Source organism: Halyomorpha halys, unplaced genomic scaffold, assembly GCF_000696795.3.
Source record: "Halyomorpha halys isolate HHAL.00 unplaced genomic scaffold, Hhal_1.1 Scaffold51.1, whole genome shotgun sequence".
NCBI lineage: Eukaryota > Metazoa > Arthropoda > Insecta > Hemiptera > Pentatomidae > Halyomorpha > Halyomorpha halys.
Genome location: NW_027108122.1, coordinates 2119921 through 2140334, shown reverse-complemented (window position 1 = coordinate 2140334; position 20414 = coordinate 2119921). Strand labels below are relative to the sequence as shown.

The 20414-nt window shown below is 30.4% G+C and overlaps 1 protein-coding gene, 1 long non-coding RNA gene and 1 other non-coding gene across 6 annotated transcripts in view; 2 read left to right on the top strand and 1 right to left on the bottom strand.

The window, feature by feature from the left end:
• LOC106691173 (zinc finger protein GLIS2) overlaps window positions 1-20414 on the top strand; it is a 109647-nt gene that overhangs the window by 3200 nt on the left and 86033 nt on the right. The gene's annotated exons all lie outside the window — the stretch shown is intronic.
• On the top strand, window positions 3972-4044 carry TRNAK-UUU (transfer RNA lysine (anticodon UUU)). Its single transcript has one exon. It is a non-coding gene; the product is annotated as a tRNA-Lys (tRNA).
• LOC106691187 (uncharacterized) lies at window positions 15492-19143 on the bottom strand. Of its 4 annotated transcripts, none has more exons than XR_010843181.1 (3): window positions 17014-18765; window positions 15997-16971; window positions 15492-15907 (listed from the first exon to the last, which is right to left on the bottom strand). It is a non-coding gene; the product is annotated as an uncharacterized lncRNA (long non-coding RNA). The 4 variants fall into 4 exon arrangements; XR_010843182.1 differs by having other exon boundaries at window positions 15997-16111; window positions 16190-18764; XR_010843184.1 differs by adding an exon at window positions 19036-19143 and having other exon boundaries at window positions 15538-15907; window positions 15997-18056.

Here is a 20414-nt window from a genome sequence, read left to right as displayed (position 1 = left end):
TAAATAAAAGTTGTAGGAACTTAGTTGTAGCAGTGCAACTAGTTATTTATATTATAATAAAAGAACAGTTGTATGTAAGTCTTAGAGAATGGAGAAAATAATCAGAACGCCGCCCTTTAATTAAATATATGGACTCCCAATCATCATCAACAGGGCTAAAAATATATTGTTAAATTACTCCGTATGCTTAATTAAAAAGAAAATAAATTAACTGGATTTATCACATTTTGCAAGGAAAACTGAAAAAAAAAAATCAATAAACCAGGAAAATCTCAAAGCAAATAATGTTTAAATAATATCCAACAATTGTATGAAAAAAAAACTATGTAATTTCTTAAGATGTATGTTATATAACAATCAACAAAAATAATATTAATTTTTGTTTTTCCGAAATTAGATTGGATTAAGTAGGTTTTGAGGGGTTGAACGTGCACCGTCTTTAAGCAAACACTAAATTGTTTGGAAAAACATTTTTTTTTTTAAATATCTTCATTGAAATTTACAACTGTATATTACATAATACATTCAGTAAATTTGACATTAGTTAAAATGGAGTGTTACAGGCGTGTAGAGCAACTACCCATTGGTAGCACGCTAATGACATTTTACCTTAGCTGGTCTCGTGACCATCTTCTTTTTCAGGCGCCTCGGAGGATTGTCAGGAATGGAAGAGGATGCAAGGTTAGAAACTAATGAGTTTGGGTGGTTAGGGGGTTTATAATGGAAGGAGTGATATCTGGTTCGAGCTAGATCGGTTACATAGGGAACATTAAGGTCTTTATGTATGATTTTATTTGTGACAAAGTAAGGAGCATTGAGGATTTTACGAAGGATTGGATACGAGAGGAATTCGAAGGTTTAAAAAAAAATTTTTAAATACATAAATAATGACAAAACTTTATTCCCTTACGCATATGTAGGCCTCAATTTAAAATATAATATTTAAATATTTAGTTTAATACTCAGTACTCATCTGAGTGCATTAGAATTTACTGATATCTCGAATATATCGAAAATTTCTGCATAATCATAAATTAACAGCATGTAATATGTAATTATTCGTTATTGGAAAAAAAAATTCGATTAATAAATTAAAAAGTGTATGTGTTGACCGTCAAGGAACACAGTTAAGAAATATAACTTGATAGTTTACTGTGGATTTATTGGGGGTACGCTAAGTGAAAAACAAAAATAAGTAAAAACTCATATTTTAGTGCCATTGTTTCGGCCAGAATTTCAAGAATTCATCAGGGCTAATATAAAAAAAAAAACAGATAACAATTAAATTAATTAACAAGTAAATTAGCCCAAGTGGGAAAACATGAATTATAATGTACATTAGAGAGATCCGTTGGCGGAAATGTTTGTAGACAGCGTATGAACTAATGTATGAAGACAACTATAATCTAAACTAACTGTAAAAATAATAGAATAACTTCAATGGAATAAGAACTGAAGATTGACTTAAAAATCAAATCGGTGAACTCATGTAAAGGCAAGATAGTCTAGGTGCAAATTTTTAAATATTACTATATCAGGAATAATAATAGTAATGGAAGGATTTGTAAAAAAAAAAAAATTGGATAAAAATTATGTGTGTGGTAGGTAATATATTAAGTATTGGGACAAATGTTAAGGAAAGGTTTTGTTTATTAGTTTTTACATTAACCAACAAGGGTTCTAATTAGATATAGATGGTTTCGGAGATGAGCCATTTGTCATGGTTTCGGACCATGGTAAGTATAAAAGTATTATCAAAATCGAAGGGTAGGTTCATGGTTAAGGTGTGTTCAGAAAATTTTGAAGCAGAAGAGTTACGGGAGGTAATAGAATGCTTATCTTGCTGTTTTCTCTCCGTAACTGCAGACCACAAGACGGGAACCACTGATATAAATAAATTAACAGTAAAAATAAATAAGAACAATAAGTAAATTTAAAGATGAATACAAAAAAAATATATCTATTGGCATGGTACTCAGTAATGAGTAAAAGAATATATATTACCAAACAGGCCTATTAGTTAACCAAGAAAATATATTACCTGACCTAGTAATTAATAATAAACTGATAAATTGATAATACTGAGGAAGTAGTAATTTAAATAAATAATATCTTTACTTAGATCTACTACCTATTTGTTTCAACCCTGATGAAGACCTGCAGCGTGGGTCGAAACGTTAAGTATTAATGAATAATTGGAAATGTTTCTTTTTTTTTTATATACTGCTAACCGGAACATCTACTTTACATTATGGCCAATTATCCACATGTAGTATTTTAATATAGTTTATAATAAATGGAAATATGCCTAATATTGAATACATTTTTGTCGTAATAAAGCCTAATTAGTATGATGGTACTGAAATACATTATTAAATACCCGAAATACAGAAGATAAACCCGACAGGGCGGTATTTGTGATGTGGAGCCTGGAGAGGAAGTGTCCCCACGCACTACCTACGCACTGCCACAGCCGGCACTACAGGGCTTTCTCAATTCTTACAGGGGGTCCTAACCTACTCATGTAATTACTACGTCTTCGTCATATTGCCCAGGAAGAATAATTTTTCTTTTTAGAAATAATTTGAGCATTTTAATACATTGTAGAAGTTTTTATCATTTCGTTGAAGATCTTTTGAACCTCTATGATATTCTAAGAGCGATCTGATTATATTTAGTGTGTCCATCTTACCAATTTAAGTAGAGAAATAGTAGAAGAGTCAGAAGAATAAAATCCATTTCTTGGAAAATAGATCTGCAAATAATTTTGAAAATAAGTTTCTAACAATCGTAAACGCTATATCTGAAGGTCTTAAAATGTTTTCTGAGCAGTTAATTATTTTGATAAGGTAGCCAATTAGAAATTTTATTCTTTCTTTCGGTGTTTCGCCTGTGATTCTTGAACGGTGAGCTTTTGACAAAAGCTATAATAAAGCAAATTAAAGAACAATAAACCATACGTCGGACGAGTGACATATCGTAAACATTTAGCCAAGTGGTATGATTGTACACTACGTACAATAGCTGATCTGTTGTCAAAATACAACAAGAACAAGTGGTTTACGAACATACCACTTGGCCAAAATATAACGTTATGGCACTTATTCAATACGTATTTTTTTTTTTTAATTTCATTTTTATAGATTTGTCTACTGTTTAGAATTTATAGGCAAAACATTTTGGAAAAAAATATATTTTTTTAGTTTACAGCTTATGACATACTATTTTATCTAATTAATAATTACGGTGCTCATCCTAAGAAGAATTTACTTTTAAAACTTCTTGACATAGAAGAGATATTTTTATGTACCAGAAAGCAGGGGGATATCCGTGATTAATTAAAAAAAATATCATTATTTTTACTATCTCTTAATTTATAATAATTTCAAATTCTTTTAAACTATGGGATAGTTTTCATTTAGGTAAGTGTGGTGAAGAACCCAGGCTAATGCAATGCTCTGCTAACAGACTCAAGTAATTTTATTTTAAATAAATAATAAATTACCTTTAGATGTTCTTACTTATTAAAATAAATATATACATATTCTATCCCAATTCACCCTTGTTTCGCTGCTCCGTGACAATAATTAGGCAACTGTAAAATTTTAATTTATGGTTTTGGTGAGCTCAGAAATGCAATGACAAACATTTAGTTAATGCATTTTTGTGCCCAACACAATATAGTAAATGTCACAAAATTTTACTGTTGCATCATTGTATTTCTAGAGCAGCGATTTATTAACTTAGGATAGAATTATTTTTTTAAACAAAGAAAAACACCTGTATTACATGTGTATGATTTGAAGTATGGTAATATTGAATATTCATCAACTTTAATTTGCATACAACAAATGTTTGTGATGATTACTTATTACATATAAACACAATATATATAAACGTACATACTAGGTATTTGTGTGCGAGTGTGAGAAAGGGGAACAAATAGGAAGTGAGTGGATCTTCTTTCATGAGCCTGGATAGCTCAGTCGGTAGAGCATCAGACTTTTAATCTGAGGGTCCAGGGTTCGAGTCCCTGTTCGGGCGATATATTTTTCTTTTATTTTAATAACGGGATGTTATGCAGAATATTTTGACTTATTTTTACAGGTTTTTTTTTATTAATTTCGGACAATTATCTATTTTAAAAAATAGCCTTCTTAATACCATCGGAATAAAAAATGGCTGCCAACTGCATTAAAAAAAATTGTTACTTTCAAGTAGAGAATGAGAATTATTTTCTGTAAAACGATAATTAAGATTTTTGCTGAACTGTAAAAAAACAAACAAACCATTTCCATAGAAAGTGGGTATCGAACTACTTCAGGTGAACCTGAAGTTCATTTATTCTTAAAAAATCTACATTGTTCTCTCATTTTTAAAATCGAAAATAACTTTTTTATTGGGGAGAAAATTTATTTAAATGTGAGTCCCAATAGAATAGAGTTTATTTCGTTTAATAGTTCAGCATTTAAAAACATTTTTATTTATTTTCAAATAACGAGAAATTATCATTTTTGTGATTATATTTTTTGAAAAAATGAAAAAAGAGTAGTTTTGACGATAACCATTAGAAACATCATTAGGGTGGTAAGTATTTAATTTTAAATAATAAAATATTATTAAATATTTTATTTATTAAAAGAATATTATAAGCGCTTATACCATAATCAAGGAGACCTTAAAATATTCATGTTTTTTCAGTTACACATTGTCTGTTACCAGTAATATTATGTTTTCACTATTTCATATTTTTCATATTTTTAATTGATGTATCCAAGTTAAAAATTTCATAAATAACAGTCAATTATGCCCAAAATGGTTAATCTTTAAAAACAGATGTACCTATAAATTGATATCACAAAATTTTATCATGCAGTTCCAATTTTCGTTTTGATAAATTCCTAAAATAATCATAATCAACTTAAAGGAAATTATACTTTTATTTCAGTCACTTTAACTATTAAACAGTTTAGCCTATTTATTAAAACTACTTTCTTTAACAGAACTTACCTTCACAAGGTTAGGACTCTGCTATCAACAATTTCTAATGCTCAATATATTTCTTATTTTTATTGTATCAATTTTATTAATAATTTCCTATTTTTTATTTTTTATTAACATTATTTAGAAGAAAATTGTACATTTATATTTATATGCTCTAATGCATTGAACAGTATTCATTTATAATTTTTTTTATTTTTGTTAAATATATTTTACTTTTTATTACCATGCAGAACATTTTTCTTCTTATGATTATTTCAGATCCATGAGGAAACAATTCACAGATTACAAAGTTATTATATAAGTTTAATTTATGAATATCTCTTAGGTTTCAAACTTAGAACTTAAACTGATAAAGTAGCGACGGATATAAATACGGCTCCTGCATACATTATTGCCATCATCCCCGAGGTAGGACGACCTCCCAGAGCCTGGAGGACGAAGAACATGATAGTACTCTGTCACCTGGACCGCAGGGAAAGATCATATAAATAGTGCCATGACCCCCAGAGCGCCGCGCGGGAGTCCTGCAGAATTAGACCACCCCCTGAGGGGCCGCGACCACCACCGTCCGGCTTCAAGACCCTTCTCAGCATCTGGAATAGGGAGCTATATATTGATATCAATGTCATGTATACTTATTCTAATATCAAATTTTAGTATATTTAATCTAAATTATTGGGAGATAGTCCGGGTGGCAGTTAATAAACGTATAAAATAGTAGAAAAAAACTATTTAATGTTAACCCACATTGTAGTGCTTCGTCAGGCCTAAATGAAAAGAAGATAAAACCATTGTAAGAAGTGACAAAAATTAGAATAAATATACAAAAAAAAAAAAATATATACAGAATAGTTGTTGTTAAGTGACCAACACCAATTACATTAGTTATCAGAAAAAAACTTTTAATAATATTTCTCTTTGCAAAAGTAGAACAGCAATACAAATAAATAACAATTTAGTAAGATTCACATTCTGGTTTTGTTATTATTAAATTATTCAATGCTAGATTGTTATCGAATCAATATTAAAAATAATTTCATATAGTTAATCATATTATCAACTGAAAAGCTCGTACAGATATTAAGTGAAATTTAAAAAAACTAATAATTTAATCTCTATGGTGACACGAAAACTTTATCAGAGAGGCAAAACGGAAAGTATACTACGCATGTTATGCGTTAAGCTCATGTTAGGAAAAACGTTTTATTTGGGTGTTTTCCTTTTTCATCTTCTACGATTTTCTATGTTAAATAAAATGTATTCTAAAATCTTTTGCTTTCCAACGATTTGTAATATGTTTAAATTACTACTCTTATAATTGGAAATGTGTTCTCAACTTGGGAAAAATATTAGTTTTTTCTGATTTTTTTTTAACCAAACCAAAACAGGAGTAAGTGCTCAATTGATTATTTTTGTATGATTTTATATTTACAAATTTTAAATAAAGAAAATTCTGTCACTTTAATTTATGGGAAAGAACGGCTTTTGTCAAATTTTTATTATAAAATTCTTACAAAAATCAATACATCTCAATTTTCATGATGTGTTAAATGTTATAAGCCTAGGATTGTAAGCACCCCTATTTGAAGTCATGTTAAATGCATGATCCGCTCCAAGCGGATTTTCTGAGCAACTTTTTTAACCTTCCAAAACTTCATGTTATTCTATATACTTCTAAGTTTTGGTTAAAATTATTTATTGCAACATGCCTAAATTGAAGGAAAAGTGGAAGTTGCGAAAGTTTGGCTACTGAGTGCCTCGTTGATCTTGTTGAACTTGTGAGGGAGATAATCAAAATGAGCTAAATGATGGCAGTCATTACATTATCATTATTGACATACTTTGCTTTATTAGGTTCAAAAACAATCAGAACACAAACTACGAGCAATTTACATTAACACGACAACAAACCAAGCGATGATGAGTTCAACTGGCCTGTGACGAGTTCAGAGAGTGACATCATTCTCCATTTAACAGACCTAGTAACAGACTCTCAACCATGTTAAATGTTATATTTTTTTTAAATGGTAAAAGAAGGAAATATTTCATCATTTAACATGTTAAACTAAAGATCATGAATACCCCTAGTGTATTAACGAATCCCTCGCATTGAAAACTATGTAATATAACCGGATTATACCTGTAATTTCAGATTAAATAAATTTATGTCTGTATTCAACTGCAATTTTAAAACGATATAAAGATTAATAAAGCGGAACGTATAAGCGAGGTTATTATCTAAAAATCATATCTAATGAAAATAAATGGAAAATAATTCTAAAAGTAAATGTGCTTCCTTCAAAATAATATGAGCATATTGCTCTAATAAAAAAGAAATTTTACGAGATACTCCATCCGTCCAATACACCCGAACAGTTGGTTAATGATGTAAACCAAAAGGGGAAGTTTTTTTTTAAGTTCATATGTACCTACAAAGGTTTATAGGTTTTACTTAACTGGCTGGTCCGTTCAGGAGTGAAAGAAGAAAATTAGAGTTACCCATACCTATATTGTAACAGCCGCCATTTTTTAAACCCCCTAGCTATACTTGGCAGACTCATCAATTTAGGCTAGTAACTATACATAGTTTTCATTAAAGTAATCAAAAATTGGGGTGAGATAACTGCCTTTTTTCTCCTCTTGGGCTCTTATACTATTTGTTGCTCACGTATGCGTTTTTCACGGCCATTGTACACTAACTGAGTCATCTCTTTTCGAGGAATAAGAAAAAAGTATTATTGCTTCTATAAAGCTATATTATATTTACGAAAAATTATAAAAACACCATGTTGCTCGGGGTAACGTAGGTCATTTTTTTATTTTAGAAAAGAGCATTCGTTTTTTTAGCATCATCTTAAAGTACCAAATACCATTTTTCAAAGAAATTAAAAATTGGAGATTTTTCACCTCGATTTATTCAGAGATTTGTTTTTTCTTCCGGCGACTATTGTTCATTTAATCGTTCATAATTCCTCTTATCCAATCCTTACGTTAGTGTAACCGTTGAAAAGCTGAATGTCTGCTCTTTTAGCCTGCATCAACTAAATGTAGATTTAATTATTATACAAATTTAATTATTACGCCCTTATAGCGACGAAATATGGGTTTAAAATAGGGGAAATAATTCACACGTTTTATTTTATATCTCCAGTAATTTATTTAATCATAGCCAGTTTGTACCCTCTGGTGCAGTTTATAAAGCCCTAAACCTCTGCCAAGTTTGGTCTAGATTTAGTACAGGAGCCCAAGAGGAGAAAAAAGGAACTTATCTCACCCCAATTTTTGATTACTTAATTGAAAAATACGTATAATTACTACTCAAAATTGATAAGTCTGCCAAGTATAGGTAGGGGGAATAAAAAATAGCGACTGTTTCAAAACGATAAAAATAATTATTTTTTTATTCGGAGCTCTATATCTTAAAAAGTAGGAACAACACAAGAAAACCAAAGAGAAGCTCATTTAAAGAACAGTAAATTTGCTAAAATATGAGCCCTAATAGAGTAATTTACGTTAAATTTTTTTTCTCTTTAAAAAGCAACGTTTCAGAAAAAATGTTGTCGTACTGAAAGATCAGTAGTTAGTGAATTTATTTTGAAAAATTTATATCTCAGAAACCATTTGATGTACAGATGTCTGTTAGCACTCAAATTAAAGCCAGTTTAATGGGCTATGAAGTAGCTTAATGCGTTTATAGGTATTATTACTTGGTAGGAGTAGTAGTTTTCATGAAATTTGATAAAATTAATTGATTTATAGTTGTTCGGACAAATTTTCATTAGCCAAATTTATATTCATATGTGAATATCATAAAAACTACTACTCCTAGGAAGATAAGTGTCATAAACTACTTTATAGTAAGTTAAATTTCCTTTATTGTGAGTGATTGCAGACATATGTGCGTTTTTGGATCTAGAATATATTTTTCAAAAATCAGACATTTTATACGAACAACTAGGAATTAAATGTGTCTGAATTTATTTCGTCCAATATCATAAAACTACTAGTCCTACAAAGTTAAACGTTATAAACCATTTTATATTAAGTTTAACAAGCTTTAATTTGAGTGCTGGCAGACATCTGTACGTCCACTGTTTTCTGAAATAAAGTTTTCATAAATCAAACTTATTGTCCGAACAACTATAAATCACTTTATTTTAGCAAATATCATGAAAACTACTATTCCTACGAAGGTAAAGGTCATAAACTACTTTATAGTACATTAAACTAGCTTTAATTTGAGTGCTAATAGACATCTGTACGTCACATAGTTTTTGAGATATAGAGTTCTCAAAATAAATTAACTAACTACTAATCTTTCTGTAGATTTTAAAGAAATTTTGGTTTTTAAAAAGCTATATCTCGAGAGCTATTGAACGTAAATAGCTCTATTAGGGCTTATATTTCATCAAATTTACTCTCATTTTAAATGACGATCTCTTAGATTTTCTATTGTTGTTGGTAGTTTTTAGATACAGTGCTCCGAATGAAAAATTAAGGTTTTGAAACAGCCGCCATTCTTTATTCCCCCTACCTACATCTGGCAGATTCATCAGTTTTGACTAGTAATTTTATATACTTTTCATTAAAGTAATCAAAAATTGGAATTAGATAACTGCCTTTTTTTCTTCCCGGCTCTTGTACTAATTGCTGGAGTAGTATTTCTATTTTTTGATTTTTAAATTCGAATCAAATACAGATGGGCGAAAATTTCGGGCTAAAACATTTTATTTTCCGATTTTTTTTTTTTTTTAAATTTTGTATTTATGGGTTTCTTGAGGTGCCAAATACGATTATCAACTTAGTCTCACTCCTGAAAAATCTTTTACCGAACTTTCATAGGTCAGTAAGGCTGACAACCAGTAACTGTTTTATTTACCAAATCATAAATACTTGAGTACACAATAATGGAGTACACGTATATGCTTAATTTAACTAAATACAATAATATAAATTAAACTATCAATTGTGTTCATTAAATCTATATACATCCTCAAATCCACAAATATAGCATTGCCGGGTCAGCTGGTGTTTTTATAAACATAATAATAATATTTCAATTATTATTTTGATTATTTTTATGATCAGCAAAGTGTATACGAATGTTCCCTCCCTACCTTCGTTAGTGAGTAAGTATTTTATGTAATAGAACAAATTATTGTTATTACAACGTAGACCTAAGTTTTGTTTTGATAATACTTTCCTCTATAAACTACTGCTATTGAATAAAATTAAAAACATGAAATTTTAATTGGAAGGAGAAATTATTGGCATCGTATAACAAATTAAAATCAGATATCGTTGTCACCGTAAAACAGGGTTAGTCAATAAATGACTATTTTTTCAATTTTGAATAAAAATTAGATGTTTTCAATATAAAGTGTAATTGAGTTTACAACAATTATGCATACTTCCGTAATTGATTGTACTAAATATTGTGAGTAAACCTATAATCAATTAACCAGTGCTTGAATGCTAGTTTCTGAGAACAAATTGTAGTGGAGTATACATGTACTCAATAATTTTGAGTTCTTTGGTGATAGATTTAATCAAACTCAAAGATTGTTAGTACAATTATAACCAATTACTTATAAGAGTATAAACAACCTCAAAAATTAGAAGTGCTTTAGTAATTTATTAGGACATAATAAAAATCAATTGTCCACTTCTTAAGTACTAGATTCTGAGTACAAAGTGTAATTGATTATGCATGTACTCATCATTTATGAGTACTTTTATAATTGATTCAATCAAACTCAAAATTTGTAATCTATTGCCTATAACTTAAGTTTAAATTTCAAGTTATTTATTAAATAATTTCATTATTTTTTTTTTATTGAAACTTCTGATTTTATCATACTTGCTATCATCTGAGATACGTTTCGCCACAAACCCATAATGCAATAGAGGTCGAATTACTTGATAAATTTAATCGTATAGCAAACTGAATTTGCAATGAACCATTCACTAATAACTAGTCTTCATTATGTAACGTTTATTATCATAAATGAATTACTTTTCAATTACTCATCAATGATAATTTGCTGGTTTAAGTTAATTAAAGATTTTGTTAGTTAAAGATTGTGTTGGGAGGGGCGGTTTTAGATTTATTTTTGATTTTTCATTGGATTTCATAGCTATGGAGTGCTTCAGGGTTGTGTTTTAACTGAAAATATGAATTAAGAATCTCAAAAAAAAAAGAAAATTATCTCTGAAAATATTTTCGTTGATTATTTAGGTTATAATAATTAAATAAATATGCGTTCCTACTACTTTATTAATGAAATTTAATAATAATTATAAACATTCATATCAAATACTGTTCAAAATGATTACCTTCAGCTATTTTGTACATGAAGACATTTTAGACATATTTTCTCCACAGCAGCACTGGCCGAAGGGCACTGTATGTGTTGTTTATAATTATCCGTTTATAATTATTCCTATAATAAAGTTATAATTATCCTTCTTCGGAAAGAATTGGGGCCATTGAGCGGGCTAGAATAGACTTTATGTTTAATGTCACCCTAAACCGAAAAATCCAGTGGTTTTTGATCTGGAGAGCATGAAAGTAACACATATCCAATGCCGTTCGACCACTACTGTTGTATAAGAAAGATGCCAAGTCCTAATGCTCAAGGTAATCACTTTGATCAAATATTAACATGAATGTTAGTTTTTAAAATTCAATAGCAAAGTAGTTAGAACACACATTAATTTGTTTAATATAACGTAAATAATTCATTAACTACTGCAAAGCAACTATATTTATTTGTGTCCTTATTGTCATTTGATCTTATGTCAATTTTGATATAAATCAAAGCTTAATCGAATCAATTTTTCATTACTGATAAAACTGGATGCTTCTTATCACTTTATCAAAATGAATAAGTTTGTATGGTGCAGAGTTGGGCAAATATTATTCGAATGTCGAGAGACGAATACTTTTTTATTCGTGAATTTTCTACTCCAATAGTCAATTATTCCTACAAAAACATATGATTAACCACCCGAATACTTTTTCATTCGTCATTATTTTACACAAATAATCAATTATTCGTACAAAACATATGATTAACCATCTGAATACTTTTTCATTCGTCATTATTTTACACGAATAATCAGTTATTCGGGCAAAACAATTCGAATAACCATTTGAATACTTTTATATTCATCCATTTTATAGAAAAATAATCTCTTATTCGAAAAAATTAAATGATTAACCATCCGAATACGTTTGTATTTCTATAAAGACGACATTTTTTGTCTTACAACTATACATAGATATATTTTATAATCGCGTATAGATTAATTTTAACTTTTCTGATTTCTAACATATAAGGGTCTCTATTTATGTTTTGGGATATATAGAATATGAAAATGCTATGGCTTTAATTATTGCGTATCGATTTATTTTAACTTTCTTGATTTCTAACATGTTAGGGTCCTTTATATGTTATGAGATATGCAGAATATGAAAATGCTATTGATTTCAAAACCGCGTATCGATTAATTTTAACTTTCTTGATTTCTAACAAGTTAGGATCTCTTTATATATGTTTTGAGATATGTAGAATATGCAAATACTATCGATTTATTTTAATTTTTTCTGATTCCTAACATGTTAGGGCCTCTTTACGTTTTGAGGAATGCAGAATATGAAAATGATATAGATTTTAATTTCTCGTTTCGATTTATTTTTACTTTCCCGATTTCTAACATGTTAGGGTCCTTTTATACGTTTTGAGAAATGCAGAATATGAAAATGATATCGATTATGTGATCGCTTATCGATTTATATGGACTTATCTGATTTCTAACATGTTAGGGTCTCTTTATATGTTTTAATATTTGCCAAAAATGAAAACACTATTGATTTTATGATCGGGTATTGATTTAATTATCGCGTATCGAATTATTTTAACTTTCTTGATCCCGAACATGTTAGGGTCCCTTTATATTTTTTGAGATATCTAGAATCTGTGTCTTAAAATCGATATTATTTTCATATTCTGCATTCCTCAAAACGTATAAAAGGACCCTAACATGTTAGAAATCGGGAAAGTAAAAATAAATCGAAACGCGATCTTAAAATCGATATCATATTCTCGATTCCTCAAAACGTATAAAAGGACCCTAACGAAATTGAGGATAATTAGAAATTGAAGGTGGGAAAAAAATAAGTGATTTAAAAAAAAAAAAATCAAATTTTTATTCAAATAATGTGTATTCGACTAATTTTGTATTCGAATAATTTTTCATTCGACTAATTTTTTATTCGATTGAAATAGTATTTTAAATATTCGAATAAAAAAGTATTCGGATTGTTTAGTCGTATTTTTATTGGAATAAAAATGTATTCGTCTCTCGTCAATAGAGTAATTTTTGCCCAACTCTGGTATGGTGTGAACTGATGTTAAAACGTTCGATTGCTTTTTTTTTAATTTTTTAATTTTATTTTATTTATTTATTTTTTTTATTTATCAACAGCTACCTGCGTCGACCCAGATATCGATCTTACAGTCTATGTAAATACCATACTCTAATAAAAATTACAAATAATATTTTAATGCTCCAAGAAATGGGTGATGTTGAAGACAAATAAATGGTTTGACCTTGGTCCGGTTTTCAATTCCAACCTCTTGTTCGACCCTAAACCTAGACTAGTTAACCTAGCGCGACGCGGCTACCATAGAGACTAGACTACAGCAGTCTAGACAGGTACCCCGGCAGGTAACTCGGACAAAGGTCGTTTGGTAGACCCTTTCATCGCCGCATTCATTCACCCTCCTTCTCTATTCATCTTCCGGAGGGAGGGCTGCCTCAATGGTCTCTCTTACTATACAGCTCAATCCCAACAGTAGCCGGTTCATAACACTACGCCACGACTGTCTTCGCCTGTTTAGAGGAACAGTATTATAATTAAAAAACAGATGGTCTTGCAGCGTGGAGAAACAACAATTAATAATGTTATAAAAACAATGTCAACTACTCATATTAAATGCCGACATTTCGTCCAACATTGCAGGTCTTCTTCCGGGCTAAAATAAAAATATAGGCTGAGAACTACCAAAAAAACAATAATAATATTATATTTCGAGCTGGCTTAGTCTGTTATACATTAACATTTATTAGTATGAGGTAGACCAGCAAATAATGTGCTAAGTCCGATGATCTATGCGCAAAAAAAAGTATTATTCCTGTTTTAATTTTTTTTTTTTATTGATATTTACAACTATTAAAATATATTCAACGAGTAAATTTGATGTTTGGTATACAATCGCATGATACATGGGAGAGTCTACCCATTGATAGAACTCCAATATCATTTCTAGAGAAGATCTGGAGGCCAACTTCTTTTTAGACGCCTAGGAGGATTATCAGGTAGTGAAGGAGAAGTCAGAAACAAGTGGGTTTGGGTTGTTGAGAAGTTTATCATAAAATGATTGGTTCCTGGTCAAATCAGTAACATATGGAACATTGGGGGTACTGTTGGATAATTTGTTACATACTTAGGTGCATTAAGGATTTTGGATTGTAAAGATTGGATACGAGAGGAATTCGATGGTTTAGTGGAGCCTCAAAGCTCCGTCCAGATAGGCCTTATTATAAACGAGTCTTTAGTAATTAATTGGAACTTTAGACCGTTTGTCTAGGAAGGGTCGGTTACACCATCGCGGTTAAACTACGATTAGTGAAATCACATGTAAAATCACTACTTTATTTTACATATGACTTCACGTATGATCGTTATTTACACAGTGATAGTGCAATCGACCCTTAATGTTGTTATAGTCGGAATCTAAGAGAAATTACCTGTCTTTTTAATCTTGTATGAGGATTCGAAGTCAGTCATTTGTCCAGATGTAGTCCTAGATAACGGATCTGTTCTACAATTATTCTTGTTATAATAAAAAAAAATAAAACAATAACTCTCTAAACCACTTTTCTAGGAATTAAAGATTTTAATTGGAATCCTTGTTTATAAAAACATCAGTGATACAAATGTGAAAAGACGATAACAAAAGAAAAAGAAGAATATAAAACCTCAATAAACCCTAGCTAAAGTGATTAATTTTATCTCTAAAATACAAAATAAGTGCTGCTCTTACGCAAAGAAATTACTACTTCACTGGAGCAAAATCCTTAATAAATTTATAATTGACTGCCTACTACCACGAAGAACAATAACGAAAGATATAATAAGTGGCTCGTAGTAAGGAGTAATGAACTGTAAAAGTAACCATACTGTACAATGTAAAGAATGATGATTAAGGAAAGCAATAATTAACTGATCAAAGCATTATTCTCTCACTAGATATGTAGCTATTATATATATAGCTGTTACACACTATATATCTGTTAAGGTAATAACTGATAAATAATAAAATTAATCAGTGATCTATAATTAATATAAATATATCAAGGAGAAGGGAAAATTGAAGAGTATGTGATACGAATGGTGGAATAGAATAAATTTGGGACATGTAAATAGAGTAGAAAACAGTTTGACAATATAATAAAAAATAAAAGTGTAAAGAGAAGGAATGGGGAGAAGATGTAGGATAAACTAAACTGATCTGTTTAGAGGGTAATAGGTGCAAACAGATTGGAGAAAGCATAGCAATAGTAAGGATATGTGGGTAAAGAGAATGGTTAAGCTTAGACAATAAGGATGTGTGGGTAATGAGAATGGTTAAGCAAAGGCAGTGGGGATGTGTGTGTAAAGAGAATGGCTAAACTTAGGTATTAAATTGAATATAAAAACATCGGCTATTGATAAATAGATGACAACTTTTTTTAATATTTTTTTTTCTTGACCATGAATCGGATCATCTCCTTGATTCTAATTGGGTCAACCTTCTCCATATAACGTCCCTGCTTTGCTTTAATATTGGCATATCTAAAAAAAAAAAATATATTTTTTTATTTTGTATTTGACGTATTTCGTAGATTGAACAATAGACAGGGGTTACTTTGTTAGGACCCTACTTAGCTTTGGGACAGTCTGAAGAATGACCTCAGGAATGGAAGTCACCCGATACTATCTTCGCAATACGTCCGGTTCTAAATAAAATCAATACTTCTTTCTCGGATATGCCTCTCTCTCAAAGCAAAGAAGTGATACGATAATTACCTTAATAACGTTCACACTTATTCAAAATATTTTAATTCACTTATATACCAGTTTTTCTCCTTGTTTGATATATGTGAATCCCCTACAAACTGTTCCTCATCTTTACGAATTCGGGAGGTATGGCAATAGGTAGGCTGGCGATTTGGATTCAGACCTTGTGTAGTTTAGCCTTTATGGTAAATGTAAAAGCAGAGAGGAAAGTTGATGAGACGCCAGGAAGAGTGTCGAACAAGATGCACATCTAAAGTGGCCTCTGATGCACCCCACCTTGACAAGGAGGTACAAAATCGCCAGTTGTTTATCATGGACTATAATAATTTCCATATGAGGCATTGGAGGTTTTCATTCTCAGGTGATTTAAAATCTACTTTTTACATAAATTACATCTTGAGTGTGGAGAAGAAGACAAGAATGTTTCCTAGCCTATATCCAACCAATTTCACCACTTTTCAATGGTTCAATTATGGTGTAAGGAGAAATTTGTTTTTAGAAAAAAATATTAACAATCTACACATTCTCAAATTTCAATTATTTTATTAATAAACCACAAAGTTCGAAAATCTAGTAGTGAATAAATAACAGGAAAAAAATGATTGGGGATCATTTATTTATATAATTAAAACCAATCATAAAAAATCAAATCACACCTGGAAGCCTTAGCGGATCTTATACTTTACCTCGCTATTCAGAATGCTATCTTGTTTGTGTACTCACTACTACTATAAATGAAAACAATTCTTTGTTTTCTTTGGGTTTTTCTCACAAATTAAAGACTGTTTTAGAAGAACCTTCTTACCTTTCTCACAAATTAAAGACTGTTTTAGAAGAACCTTCTTACCTTTCTCACAAATTAAAGACTGTTTTAGAAGAACCTTCGTACCTTTATAGCGATCTGCACGGTCAGTCGAAATGGCAGTCATCATTCACAAGTTAGACTGATGTGACTATGTTTTGAATCAAGAAGAATAGCAGTTCGACTGATGCTTTCTTGTAAATGAGATACCTTACAGCAAGAATCTAGTTAAATGTTTTTTTTTTGGTTTTGTAATAACCTGCAAGATTGTTTGGCATTTGCCTGCAAGAATAAAGTGAATGGCACGATATGAGTGAAGCACTCGCTTGTAATTTTAAAATATCCCGTTCAGCTAATATTTTCAATGATCGGATTTTCCGAAATTTTCTTCATAATCTGAACGTCAAGCTTTGATAATAGTGTCATTCATATTGACTGTGACCCTTAAAAATAAAAATACAACATATACAATAAAACAATAGACTAAGCCTTCTCAAATAATAGTTCTCATGCCAATATAATGTATTAAATGAAATGTATTTGCAAAAGTAACGGTACAATTCAACGTGGAGATCAGGGTTTGCTTGAAATCTGACAAAATAATACAAGATTACAACTTACTGTGGAGCTCTCGTTTGCTTCGCGTTAGTTTTGCTAGATTTCTTCTTAACATTGATACAGCAACTGTTAACTTCGAATTTTGGACAACATTTACTACAATATATTCTTTGATTCTTTCTCCTACTTTTACTTGTAATTCTTCGTTTTTTCCTGCCCTTGTTATCTGTCTGATGTTGGCCTCTTTTGATTTTATAAGGTTTTTCTTTCTTCTCCTTTGGTTTCTCGTTTGTTTTTACTGTATTTTCCATTCTTTCAGTATTTTCATGCGGCTGAGGTTCGCTGAACGAGTCAAGCAATAAAGCTGTAAATCTACTGTAGGAAAAGGGTTTCATGATGATAAGGTTAAGTTTATTATAGATTTTGATAGCTGTTGATCACTCATAAAGGCTTGCATATGACGAAATTTGTTTAATATTTTTTTATTGTTGAAAGGTTTAAAGTATTGACAGATCCTTACATCTCAAAATACTTTAATAAGTTGAATATGTTTTTGCGAATCGTCTGTAAAGGAAAGAGTGAAGCATGAATAAATCATATGTCTAGCATACCCATGTAAGTGTTCAAGTATAGAAAACTTTAGAAATATATGTTTGTGATTTCAGTATTATAATTTTTTTTTATATCCTTAATTTCTCGATGGATTAAGCTCTCACATCGCTTTGATTGTTACTCTACTAAAGCAAAACGATAGTGAAACATCTGACCAAAAACGTTTTGTTTTACCTTGTTTTGTAACGTCTTGTATTCTAAAGATGGTAACGCAGACTGGGATTCCTTTATCTACTGTACTATCAACCCACGGACCGTCCCAAAGCCAGTAGGATTCTCACTATTTGAACCTAGTGCTCGGTACAATGTATGGAATACCAGTCCGTTGTGGATGCGGCGTAACCTAAGAAACATCATGTTTGCAATATCAGTCGGTACCACAAAATAAAAACTCGACCTTCCCACTCTAGTAGGTTGGATATATATAAAAAATAATCTCTCTCCCCTTTGTCAGAAATAACAAAGTTAGAGGTAAATAAATTACATCAAATACTAAATTAAAAAAAAAAAAATGTCAGATTTGCCATTATAGCAGCACAGCGATTTAATAAATGGTTTCTTGTTCTTGCTGAAGTGTTTCAACAAACATCGCAACTTATAGAATAATATCATTCCATATATGTATTCCAAGTTTAAAACCAGTTATGAACAATATATAAGATTACAACAGTTTTTTCAATTATAAAATTGAAGATAGCCGTCTGTAGGTCAGTCGGTTAGGCCTAGGTCTATCGTTCTAAAATCTACGGGCGGTACCGGTTCGAATCCGGCTAGGGGGCGATAACTTTTTCATTGAGCGGAGGTCCCACAAAATGAAAAACTGGCCCCACCATGGTTAGAGTAGGTTGGTAACCTGAAGATAATGTTTTACTCAATATCTATATATTTCACACTTATGTAACATTTGGCCTGTTCTATTGGTTATTTTTACCTCTTCGCCCCGGTCAACATATTAAAATTCATTTTGAAACATATAACACCTGGAAGAATTTGTGATAATTTAATTAAAATTTGACTTGTCCCAAGCTGTTTATTTACTGAAGTTTTTCTCGGAGCTTTTGTATCAATCTGATAGTTATAATTATAATAATTAAATATAACATCTTAAAAATAAGCGAAATAAAGTTGTTTATAATCAAAATATTTTATAATTGGAAGTAATAATATTAATATATCTTCTCAAAGTGTCATAGTACATACGCTGGAAATAAGCTTTGGTAATAATATGATACGAATAATCTACAAATAATAATTTCAATTAACTGGTTTGTAATATTAATAAATGATAAAGAAGCGCTGGTAAATACCCAGTGCAATTAGCCTGGGTAATTTCTCTCAAATGAAATACTATTAAAAAATAAATAAATAAATAAACATATTGACGGTTTGCTGTTGGTACTCCGTATCTAACATAATATCTTCACTGCATGATCACGAAATATGAGAGAAAAAGCCATAGTATGTTTTTAGAGAATATATATTAGTAAAGAACTAATAAATTTGAAGGGACATATTAAGGATCGATACATTCTTATGTTCTATTGGTTATAATTATAATGAGGTGTTATTAATGGATTAATATGAGGCGAAGACGGCTGGGGGTGTGGTAGCAAATAACAATTTAATTACAATTATAAAAATCGTACCCTCTCTTCACTGAATCTTTTACCACCTCCTCATCTTAAAGTTCCTATTCTTTCTCAACACCGTTCTCATGTTGTCTACCACATCTCTTGCTCCACTCCTTCCACAGCTCATCTTACATTGGTGAAACTAAAATAACTACTTAATGACCGCATAACCCAACACAGATATGTTGTCTCTTTCCGTAACTTTACTGCTTCCAAACTATCCGAACATTCCTTATCATTTAACCACTCATTTGATTTCGTCAATATTCAATATTCTAGCCTCCGTCCCTAAACATGAAAAACGACTCCTATCCGAAAGGATTTATATACCATTAGTCTTCACCTATTAACAAAAAACTGGCAAACAACCTATCCCCAAATAGTCAATTTATTAAAAGACTCTTAATTTTTTTTTTAAATTATTTATTTTTTCTTCGACAGCTCCTTGCTATATTACTGATCCAGCGACTTTTTATACGTTAATTTCGCCTTTTATTATTTTATACCGTCACCTTTCCTGTACAGGTCATTTCCATTTTCTCATCATTTATTGGGCACAGCTATATATTTCTACAATTTTCTGATGTTTCGTTCTCATAATTTTTCATTTCACACTTTTGTCCGGATGGCGGTCAATAAAGGTATTAAAATAATAAAGTGCTGCGACCAACTGGCTTTC